Source organism: Nannospalax galili, unplaced genomic scaffold (genome assembly GCF_000622305.1).
Source record: "Nannospalax galili isolate Female #2095 unplaced genomic scaffold, S.galili_v1.0 scaffold583, whole genome shotgun sequence".
Lineage (NCBI taxonomy): Eukaryota > Metazoa > Chordata > Mammalia > Rodentia > Spalacidae > Nannospalax > Nannospalax galili.
This window is the reverse complement of record NW_008349469.1, coordinates 192402-203809: the sequence shown is the minus strand read 5'-3', so window position 1 is coordinate 203809 and position 11408 is coordinate 192402.

The following is an 11408-nucleotide window of genomic DNA, read 5'->3' as shown; positions in this document are numbered from 1 at the left end:
TCTCTCTTAAACTATATACACTTTAAGCTGCTTCTATAATGGTAGGTTTCAATGTAGCCTTTTCCTGTTTTGAATCCTCCCATATTGTCGCCTCTTCTCTAACCTTCCATTTTCCAACCATTTTAAACCCTTTCTATTCTATTATTTGCCTTTCCTTCTTTATATCACTGCATTTTACCTTCCCTCCAAACAAGGTCCCCCTCCCATGGCCATTTTTTAATTTCCTGACTTCTCTGGAGTTTCAATTTGAAATATTGCATATCTAAGATTTTGCAGCTAACACTAAGCTATGAGACTGAACCTGTGACATTTGTCTTTCTTTGTCTGGGCTACTGCACTCAGGATGTTTTGAGTTCCATCTATTTATTTGTGAATTTTACAATTTCATATTTAAGAGTTGACTAATATTCCATTGTGTATGTATACCATACCTTCAATGATATCCATTCATCTGTTGATGAACATCTAGGTTGTTTCCATTTCCTGTCTACTGTGACAATGACATCAATGAATATGGATGAACATATATTTTTATATCACAGGATAGAGTGTTTTGTGTATATGCCCAAGACTGCTGTGGCTGGATTATATAGTAGGTCATTTTCTAGATTTTTGAGGTCTCTCCACAGTGATTTCCATAGCAACTGTACCAGTTTGTCCTTTCACCAGCAGTGGATAAGAGCTCCCTTTCTCCACATCTTGACCAGCAATTGTCATTGTTTGACTTTGGATATTAGTCATTATGAATGAGATAAGGTTAAATCTCTAAGTGGTTTTAACTTGTATTTCCCTGATGGACATTTTTTTAAACCTTTCTTTAAGTATTTCTTAGCCATATGCATTTCATCTTTGCAGAACTCCGTGTTCAGTTTCTTTACAGAATATTTGAGTTGCTTAGAGTTTTTTCAATATTTAGTTTTTCAAGTTCTTTGTATATTTTAGATACTAATCTGTCAGAGATATAACTGGTAAATTTTTCTTGCCCCATTCTCTAGGTTGCCTCTTAACTCAATAACTAGCAAATGACATTTGTAATAAAAGCAACATTTTCTGATATATATTTGAAAATAGTCTGCTAGTACATGTGCTTCAATACCTTAACTCCAAAATAAATGTTCATTGTGTTCTTCTGGATAATTTCTCAAATGATATTTTAATACAGATCAAAAAGTGAATACAGTTTAAAATTTGATGTTATTTTGATATTTTCAGTAGTTTCTATTTCATTGTTATATCTATGTACAAATTTCAATGTGCTTTCCTTTCAACAATATGACTGCAAATAGCAGGCTTGTTTCAATGTAACTAGTCTTAGTTCTCCATGAAAAGATACAGTTTAACTGAATGTATGAAAAACTACAGTGAACTCTCTGTTTTCTCCCTGGCATATACTTTATTGACAAAGATACATGCAGAATGAGAGTGGGTGGATGGGAAATAATATTCTAGGCAAACAGAATCAGAAAGCAAGCTGGAGCCACTCTACTCAAATCTGACACCACAGAATTGAAACAAAAGTACTGAACATAGATAAAGAAGACCAACAAATGGCCTGGATACATTTCAATTATAGAGTACTTGCCTACCATGTTCAAGAACTGGGTTCAATCCCAGTACAACAAAAACCAAAAGATGACCAATACATTGTAACACAGTGGGAAGGACACTCAGTTCTCAACAATTGTATGGCCAGCCATAGGCTCTACATGTTCCACAGATCTTCTTCTTTGCAAGTTTTCTTAACAGCAAATGAAGGCTACTGCAGAGTTCCGCAACTGGTCACACACAGAGAATATGTCTGAGAGATGCACACCTCTAAGTGACATAGCTACAATGGAACTTCTACAAATAAGGCTCACAGAAGATCACTGTCTTTTGTGAGAGTGCAAGGGAGAAGAGATAATATTAGTGCATCCCTCAACCTTCACCAGAAAAAATTTCCTTACACAACAGAGTGTGATGCACACAGAAGGCCATAACTCTCTCAGGTTAAGAGAATAAGATATTACAAAGTTATACCCTTGAATAGAACTCCTATATCAAACCACCCACCCATGGCTCAGGGACCATTGAAGAAGTGGAGGTGGAAACCTTGCAAAAGTCATGAATGTAGAAAACTAGAGCCCTTCAGGCTTGCTCATGTGAACTTGTGGCAACGGTAGATCCAAACACAATCCCCATGTCAACAACTGAATCAGAAAAAGGCCACAAGTGGTTTGATGGAAACTGTTGGTAGGCAGGTTGTAGCCTGAGAATGGCGGAGACTGATTATGACTGGGTGAGAGAGAGGAAACGTTCCTTAAGATCTCTAGATAGGCTGAAGAGACTCCAGTGGATGACCTTGCACTGAATGACATCAACATCCACATACAATGCTTGACTCGAATGGGACTTAACATGTATGGAATAGTGCATTAGACCACGTGGGGAGATGTGGTGGTATGAAAGGGGAGAGTGGCTTTAATTTGATTAAGAGATGTTGTATGAAATATACCAAAGCTCAATAAAAATATTTTTTAACTTTAAAAAAATTATTGAGAATTTCATACATACATATAAGGTGTTTTGATCAAATACATGCCCACTCCCTCCCCTCCAACTCCTCCCATATCTCCCCTTTATTTCTCCTGAACAACTTTACATACTTTTTTTTAATGAAAAGATGTCTTTTTAAAAAGATTTTGGTCAGGGTAGTCCAAGAGACTTCCAAAATAACACAAGCTATTGCCACAGCCCTTGACTGTTTCCCTCCTGGAACTTGAAGGTAAGACCCTATTGCTGAAGACAAGAAAAACTTCAGACACAGGACATGGAACAATCAAAATAGAAAGTGATCTGGAATACTCCTCCTTGAAGACCAGCTATCATAATATCAGATGATGCTATGCAAACTGTTAATGGACCAAATCAAACAATTCTTCCACCCAGCTGTAAAGTCTATGAACAACAACAATGATCAGTCCAGAAAATAATCTCATCTGGTGCAAGGGTGTTACCTGTGTCTTGAGCTTAAGTCCCGCTCAAAGGACAGAACTCATGTGTGACACTGTAAACACAGCCATGTACACATGGCTGGAGAGCTCATAGATCCTAGAGAAAAACATACTTTGTCGTGTCTCTAAACCAACATAAATTCTTACTGCAATCTCAATGTATACCTTTAAATTTACAGAAAAGCATATTTCTCATCACTTTTCAAAGATGTTTCTTTTTCCAACAGACTATTACAGACCACAGTTGTTCAAACATACCGATTAAGCATATGTGAGGTGCCCAGCCCCAAGTGACACATCTACAAAGCAACATCTACACTCCAGGCTCAAAAAACATACCAGAACAGGAGGTAGAAAAATGCTAATGCATCTCTCACCAAAGAAGCTTTCTCAGGCTAGAGATGGTGATTATCACAGAAACTACAACTGGCCAAAGTGCATAGAAGAGACTGCTGAGTGCTTATACATGAAAAAGACACCTATATCAAACCTCTGGCACCCAAGGCAGAACACTGTGGAAAAGAGGGCAGAAATATTTTAAGAGCCAAAGGCTGTAGATTTTCACGGTTCAGTGACCACAATTCAAGAGTGATGGGCTTGGGACTCTGAGGTATAGGTGCAGGTGAAATCAGGATGCTGGGGATGCAGTGGAGTGTGAATCAAGGCATACTTTATTCTAAGAAGCAACCTTATTTATAGCAAAACAAGAGGAAGAGAAAATGTTCTTCTCAAGCCAAATTATCTCATCATAATGTTTACAGAACTTTCATATTTGCAGTACCTTTGTGTTCCCAGGGCTCAGCCCTTTTTGGAATCATATCTGTCCTTCTGTGCTTACTAAACATTCTGTTATTTACTTATAACTTTATTAGCTACACAGCTTTGTTATACAAGCTTACTTAGGTACATTTAATAGGGTTCAAGGAACAGTCAGTCTCATGATAGGAATAACTGAAGAACAAGAACATTCAAGTTCCCAGGGAACTGAGGCCTCCCATTCCAGTTCTGAGTTGACTTCAGGTCAGAGCTCAGACCTTCACAATTCCCCTTTCTTTATTTTTATAACCCCAGATCATGCTATATCCAGGACAGAAGGACCGTGCCTGTCTTAGGTTGTCTTCTGCTAGGGAAAAGCCTTACCCGTCATTGGCAAGCAGCTTCCATCAGCTATGCCCTGTCTTAGTCCAATTTTCTCTCAGAAGATCTTACCCGTCTTTGACTACTGGCCTTCATTAGGGGAGGGAGCACAATCTCATATCATGTACAGTCACCTTGATTTTCCACAAGGATTTTTATAAACATAAGAGGAAATCCTGCTAAATCCCACTAAACCATTCACAATGGAAGTGATTATTATTTTCAGCCTTCATTTTCTCGTTGTGATAGTTCAAAGCAGTAACTAATGTTTCAGCAGATTGCTTGTTAGTAAGGTGAGATACAAGTCCAAGAACACATCGATATCCTATAAACAGTAAACATAAAAATATAATAAAAGTAACAGCTGAAGATCCAAGATTATGTGACAAACTTTGACACTATCCCCGAGGATCAAGACCAGAAAGGGTATTCGCTAAGGTGGTAGCTACTTGATCAATAGAACTTGTAGATGGCATTCCTCTGAAAATATCTCATAGATCTCTTCCTGTAATTGTATCTCATTGAAAACTACATTACCCATTTTACCTTGAGTAGACAATTCTGTATTTTTCCATTCATATTCTGAATCATTATATTTATATGGTGTACAAATTTGAGAATTCCAATCACATACACATTGCATAGCTTCTTGCAATTCCAGTAGCTTATTTCCAAACCAATGTAGCCCCCTTGTAAAGCCACAGTTTCTTCCTGTAGTTGTGAGTTAATCTGAGCCTGATGTGTCAAAAGTTTATGAGAATCATCATGACAATGTTCAATAAAGTCTTGCGCTTGTACAGATTTCTGAAGTGCCACATCAGCAGTAGTAGCATTAGCAGCTAAAGTGATAAGTCCCAAAATGGTGGTGATAATCAAGCCAATCATACGTTTGCCTTCTTGTAACAGTCTTTTTAAAATTCGCACAATTAGTCCTTGAATAGGACTGCTTTCCCAGGGATGATGCATTTTCACGGGAATCCATAAGTAATTTTGTTGAGTTAAAATCATGACTGATTCAAAAGACTGATTAAACAATATAGAGTTATTAAGACAAATATATAAATGACAGTTTTGACAAGATAACTTCATCCCTTGAATGATTATGGGTTCTATTAATATTACTAAAGGGAAATGGGACAAGCCATAATATTATAATTTTTAACCTTAAAAAATTGTAAGATGCAGAAGAAGACTTAGTACCAGCATAAGTGCCATTTAAAATGTCCACAGGCTTAAGGGCAGCTAACAATTTCCATACACGTAATTGAGGAGAATATAATCTTGATCTTATTCTTATCTGAGGCCTGGGATTAGCTATTCCTCCATCCACCCAAGCCATAAGTCTGCCATTTTTTTATATTGTTACTCATGGGAACAGTATCATTCAAGATACAATATGGCCTGGACTTGCTATAATCACAACAATTTTTTAACCAACTTCCCAAAGGACCCCAATCAATCCAAGTATGATTTTGGGGCCTATGAACTTTTCCCTTCATTCCTCTACAATTTTGCCATACCAAAGGTTTATAGTCATCTATCCGACTATAAGAGAAGCCTTCACATTCTGACATAGCCGGGGCACTTGTGTCCTCATATTTCATCCAATCAGGACCTACAGACTGAGCAGAGAGGCACACCATACATGTTCTACTCCTATTCCAAATATCACCTGGAACGATCCAATTCTGCTCTCTTATAGGACAACAAGGAGGAGTTCCAAAGCACATAATATCAGAAGATACAAATTGAGTGTAATTAAAAACAGTCCCTTCCTCATTAGGATAATTTGGCTGACCTGTCCCATAGCGTGGAGACAACACATTCATAGGAAAAGTTGTAAGTACTACAGTAGGTTCCTTCCAAGTATAGGCATGGAGAAGAGGGGGATAAGGCACATGAGCCCAATAGATTACCTCAGGTTCAGCAGCGGAAGTGCAAGTAATCAAAGCACACATAACTAGGAACAACTGTTCTGGGGTAAGCTCTTTTCCTGTATGATTAACCACAGACTGAGCCTTAGAAGTCAAGGCATTGAATTGACCCCAAATGGGAGATGATAACTTTTTCTGATGATGTCGACATTTACCGGTCAGCGATAATGCCGCCATTGCTTGGAGCGGTATGTCTTGATCCTTTTTGCACTGTACCACTGTCTTCATTGGTGGAGGTCTGTAAACGTATCCACCAGCCTGGAATTCAGAAGGAGACTCTTTCCTGTAGAGACAAAACCATACCCTTTTCCTGGTATCAGTAACTTTCCTGGTACCCAATCTTGTGATTCTCCTGGCTTAATCCAGACTCCCACTGGATCAGGCAGGAGTGATGATTCCTGTAAGAAATGCTTATCCACTCGAGATAAGACTTCTCCTTGGGGCAGATTTAAAAAGTTAATAATAAACAATATTTCATATGTTAATAATTTATGATTCCTACATCCTAAAGTTCTAAATTCCTCATATTCTGGTTAATATACATTTTAATATATCCATTAGTACATTCTATTATAGCTTGTCCTTGAGTATTATATTCAATTCTGGTAATGTGATTAATTTTATGGAATTCCAGAAATTTTCTAAATTGCCTGCTGGTATAAGCAGGAGCGTTATCTGTTTTAAGGGTGTTTGGAATTCCCATAACAGCAAAGCAGGCCAACAAATGTTCAATACTATTGTTGGTAGTTTCTCCAGTAAGAGGAGTAGCCCAAACAAACTTGGAACAAGTATCTATGGTAACATGTAAATACTGTAACCATCCAAAAGCAGGCACATGAGTGACATCCATTTGCCATAAATCATTAGGTTGTTGACTGCAAGGATTAACTCCAGTGGGCAGTGTTCAAAGATATAAAGGATGACACACCGAACATCGTCTAATAATTTGTTGTGCTTGTCTATAAGGTATTTTATAATAATTATGTAAAAATACAGCATTAGTGTGTCTAGCATCATGATCAGCCTGTGGATCAACAAAAGAGACCAAAAGATCAACTCTAGCATTGCCTTCTGTAAGTGGTCCAGGAAGATTACTATGAGAATGTATATGCATAACATACAGAGGGTTAACACATTGCCTTAGCAATTGTACAGAAGTAAAGAGAGTATCTAATGGTGCTTTAACCTGAGAAATTACTGAAGAAAAGATATTTTTAAGCACATAACTAACATATGCAGAGTCAGTGATTAAATTACAAGCTTGAGGAAAATATTGAAGAGCATATTCAGCTGCTTGTAATTTGTTTTTCTGTGCAGAAGGGAAAGGTGTACTAAAAACTTCATATAATTGATTATGTACCCCAAAAGCACACTTACCTGATTTTGTTCCATCAATAAAAACAGTAATTGCATTAGCAATGGGTACCTCAGCTATAAATGAATTCACAATAAAAGGATGAGTTTGAAGAAACTGCCAAAAAGTGCCAGCAGGTTTATTATAATGTATTGTTCCTACAAATTCTGCCAAGGTTATTTGTAATGCATCAGTACATGCAAGCAATTACTGAAAATAATCTTGGGGTATAGAAATATAGTGTGAAAATCTGTTCCACTTATCATAATACTTCAGTCACAACCTTGTATAATTAATGTAGCAAGCAGTTCCTCATATTTAGTGAGAGTTTTTGAAAACATGTTTGGTATTTATCCATTCTAAAGGTTTCTTATATTGAGTTAGCACTGCAGTAGGATAATTAAGAACAGACAGAATAATCAAATCAATAGTTTTACCAATATCTACCTACTCCAGGAATTTATTTTTTATAGCTATTTCTACATATTTAAGCTCTTGCTTTGCTAATTGTGTTAATACTCAAGGACTATCAAGAGCAGGATCACCCTGAAGAGTTTGAAATAAATCATATAACTTATAAGTAGGAATACCAAGTACAGGAAGAAGCCAATCAACATCCCCTAAAAGTCTTTGAAAATCATTTAATGTTCTTAAATTCTCTAATTGAATTTGTGCCGATTATGGATATATACATTGTCGTTTTAGAACATACCCTAAATAGTGATAAGGTTCTTCTCTTTCTACCTTATCCTCTGCTATAATTAATCCATACTCAGCAAGGTGTATAGTAACTATATGAAGAAAATTGTTTAATAACTGATCATCTTTGGTAGCAAATAAAATATCACCCATATAATGAATAATCATTATAGAAGGAAATTATTTATGTAAACCCAATAGAGCTTGAGCGACATACATCTGACATATAGTTGGAGAATTCATCATACCCTGAGACAAAACTTTCATTGGAAACCGACAATGAGGTCCTTGTAGATTAACATAAGGTAAAGAAAAAGCAAATCTTGGACAATCATCTTTATGTAAAGGAATAGTGAAGAAACAATCTTGCAAATCTATAATAAGTAACTTCCAATAGCTAGGAATCATACTAGGTTGAGGTAACCCTGGCTACAATGCTCCCATAGGATGCACTGAAGCATTAACAGCTCGCAAATCAGCGAGCAATCGCCATTTTCCTGATTTCTTTTTGATGACAAAGATAGGCGAATTCCATGGTGATACTGAAGGCTCAATGTGGCCTTTTTCTAGCTGTTCATTGACCAAATGCTCAGCTACTTGCAGCTTTTCTTCTAATAAAGGCCATTGCTAGATCCAAATTGGCTGAGGAGATTTCCTTTGTATCTTTATAGGATATATATTTGACATTATCTACAAAGACATTAAAATTATGGAACTACCAAATAAGCTCCCCATTGTTCTAATACATGTCTACCTGTAATATTTACTGGAAGTTCTAGTACATAAGTTTTGACAACAGCCTTTTGTCCATCCATACTGGAAATTGTTTTATATTCTACACTAACATTAACTACTGATACTGGCCGAGCTCCAACTCCTTTGATATCACATTTCATAATTTGAGTAATCCAATTAGATGGCCAGTCATCTTTTTTTAATAATAGTAATGTCAGAGCCAGTATAAATCAGACCCTTAAAAGATCTGTCTTGAATTTTAAAATTAATATGAGGCTGTTGTGCTTTCAGATTCAGAATTTTATACCAATAATTTTGCAAGAGCCACTGTTACTCTCGACCTTCTTTTGGTTTCATTTTTACTTTTGGCTTAGTCACAACTAGTCTCTGTAATTTCTGTCTAATATATCGAGCCATCACTGAATCCTCATCAAAATCCTGTTTCATCTGAACTCTGATAACCTGGAGCTGGACAAGGAGGAACTAAAGGCTCCTTTCTTGCAGAAGTATCTAAAGAAGGCTTTAAAGAAGTAGCCTCTTGAATCTCCTTAGCAACTTTATTTTTTAAATCCTTTGGGACATCATAAAGATTAACTGCTTCATTAGAAGTACAAAAACCATGAGTTGTGACAAGCTATTTGGACCTTGATTAATTAATATAATAGCTGTTCTGATGAGTGCCCACACACACCAATAATCAAGTGGCATTGTTTCTCCTGTCTGAAATGTCTTTTCCACATTTGTTCTGACTCTGTCCCATACCTCTAAATCTAATGTTTCTGCAGTTTCTCCTGTCTGAAATGTCTTTTCCACATTTGTTCTGACTCTGTTCCATACCTCTAAATCTAATGTTTCTGCAGAAACCATGAATTAAACTCTACAACTATTTGCATACAATTATCTACCTGTTTTCTGGAAACTTGTGAACCATTACTACGAAGAATATGATGAATTAAAGAAACAAATGAAGTAGACTTACCTTGTTCCATTACCCTGCAAATAATTTTTACTTATTTAAACCAACTGGTGCCAGCCAGTCAAAATATCTGCCACCTTCTCTGGATGACTTTTTACTTACTTAGCCAAGACTCCGCCACTTCCTCTGGGTGACTTTTTTACTTACTTGAACTGCAACTCTATCCTCCAAACCTTCTCTGGGTGCAATGTCAGGGTCCCTGTTCGGGCGCCAACTGTCACAGTTCAGTCACCACAATTCAAGCCTGATGGGCTTGAGGACAACGAAGTATAGGTACAGTAGAAATCAGGATGCAGAGGATGCAGTGGACTGTGAACAAAAGCATACTTTATTATAAGAAGCAACCTTATTTATAGTACAATAAGAGGAAGAGAAAATGTTCTTCTCAAGCCAAATTATCTCATCATGATGTTTACAGAACCTTCATGATATTTGCAGTACCTTTGTGTTTCCAGGGCTCAGCCCTTTTTGGAATTCTATCTGTCCTTCTGTGCTTACTAAACATTCTGTTCTTTACTTATAACTTTATTAGCTATGCAGCTTTGTAATACAAGCATACTTAGGTACATTTAATAGGGTCCAAGGAATAGTCAGTCTCATGATAGGAATAACTGCAGAACAAAAACATTCAAGTTCCCCGGGAACTGAGGCCTCCCATTCCAGCTATTAGTTGACTTCATATCAGAGCTCAGACCATTACAGTAGATGACTATAAAGATACAGTTTCCAGACTTCTGAGGATTTATTGATGATCTTACAGTAATGGTATAACAGCATGAAAAAAACCCACACAAACTCAAATCAGACAGGGTCCCAGAATCGAAGTGGGGAAGTCAGTAAACAACACCAAACTTATTTGAGGAAGTATTTGGCAACCAATAATTATCGAGAGAAGGAGAGTTGGTTTTCTTAAGGGTATGACACTAGATAGGCAGTCCATGCCCTGCTGGATGGATGCACACCCAAGGAAGTTTGGTGACTCAACTTGGTTCAATAGACCTTAATATATGTTACAGAATTCATGAAATAGTGTGGGGATTTGTAAGAGGGTTGCAGATAGGGAAGGCATTCTAAATATGACCAAATGTTGTATGAAATTCTTTAAAAATTTAATTAAAAGAGGTTAAAAAAATTAGATGGAGTAAAAGCAAGGAAGATAGTAATGTTGAATTCTGGACCCACATGTTCATGAACACACATGCACCTGAGCACACATAGGTAGTGGTATGCACATCCAGCTGCACCTATATGGTGCCCACAGATGAGAACATACATACACACCACATGCCCACAATAAAAATTATAATATGCAGTAATGAAAAAGTTTTGAGTCAACTAACAGTAACAGAGGCTTAAATCCATTCTTTAATTTCTCATAAACTATAAGGATTAGACAGTAGTGTTTACCATGGTTATATTAAACTTAGAAAGAACATCAGTATCACCACTATCCAAAAAAGTATGCTAAATATTCATAGATTAAAATAGAACCCACTGACTAATTTTGCTCTTCCTGCAATTGAATTCTTACCTATCCTTATGAGACTGTTACACATCTGGTCCCTACTCAAAACTTTTTC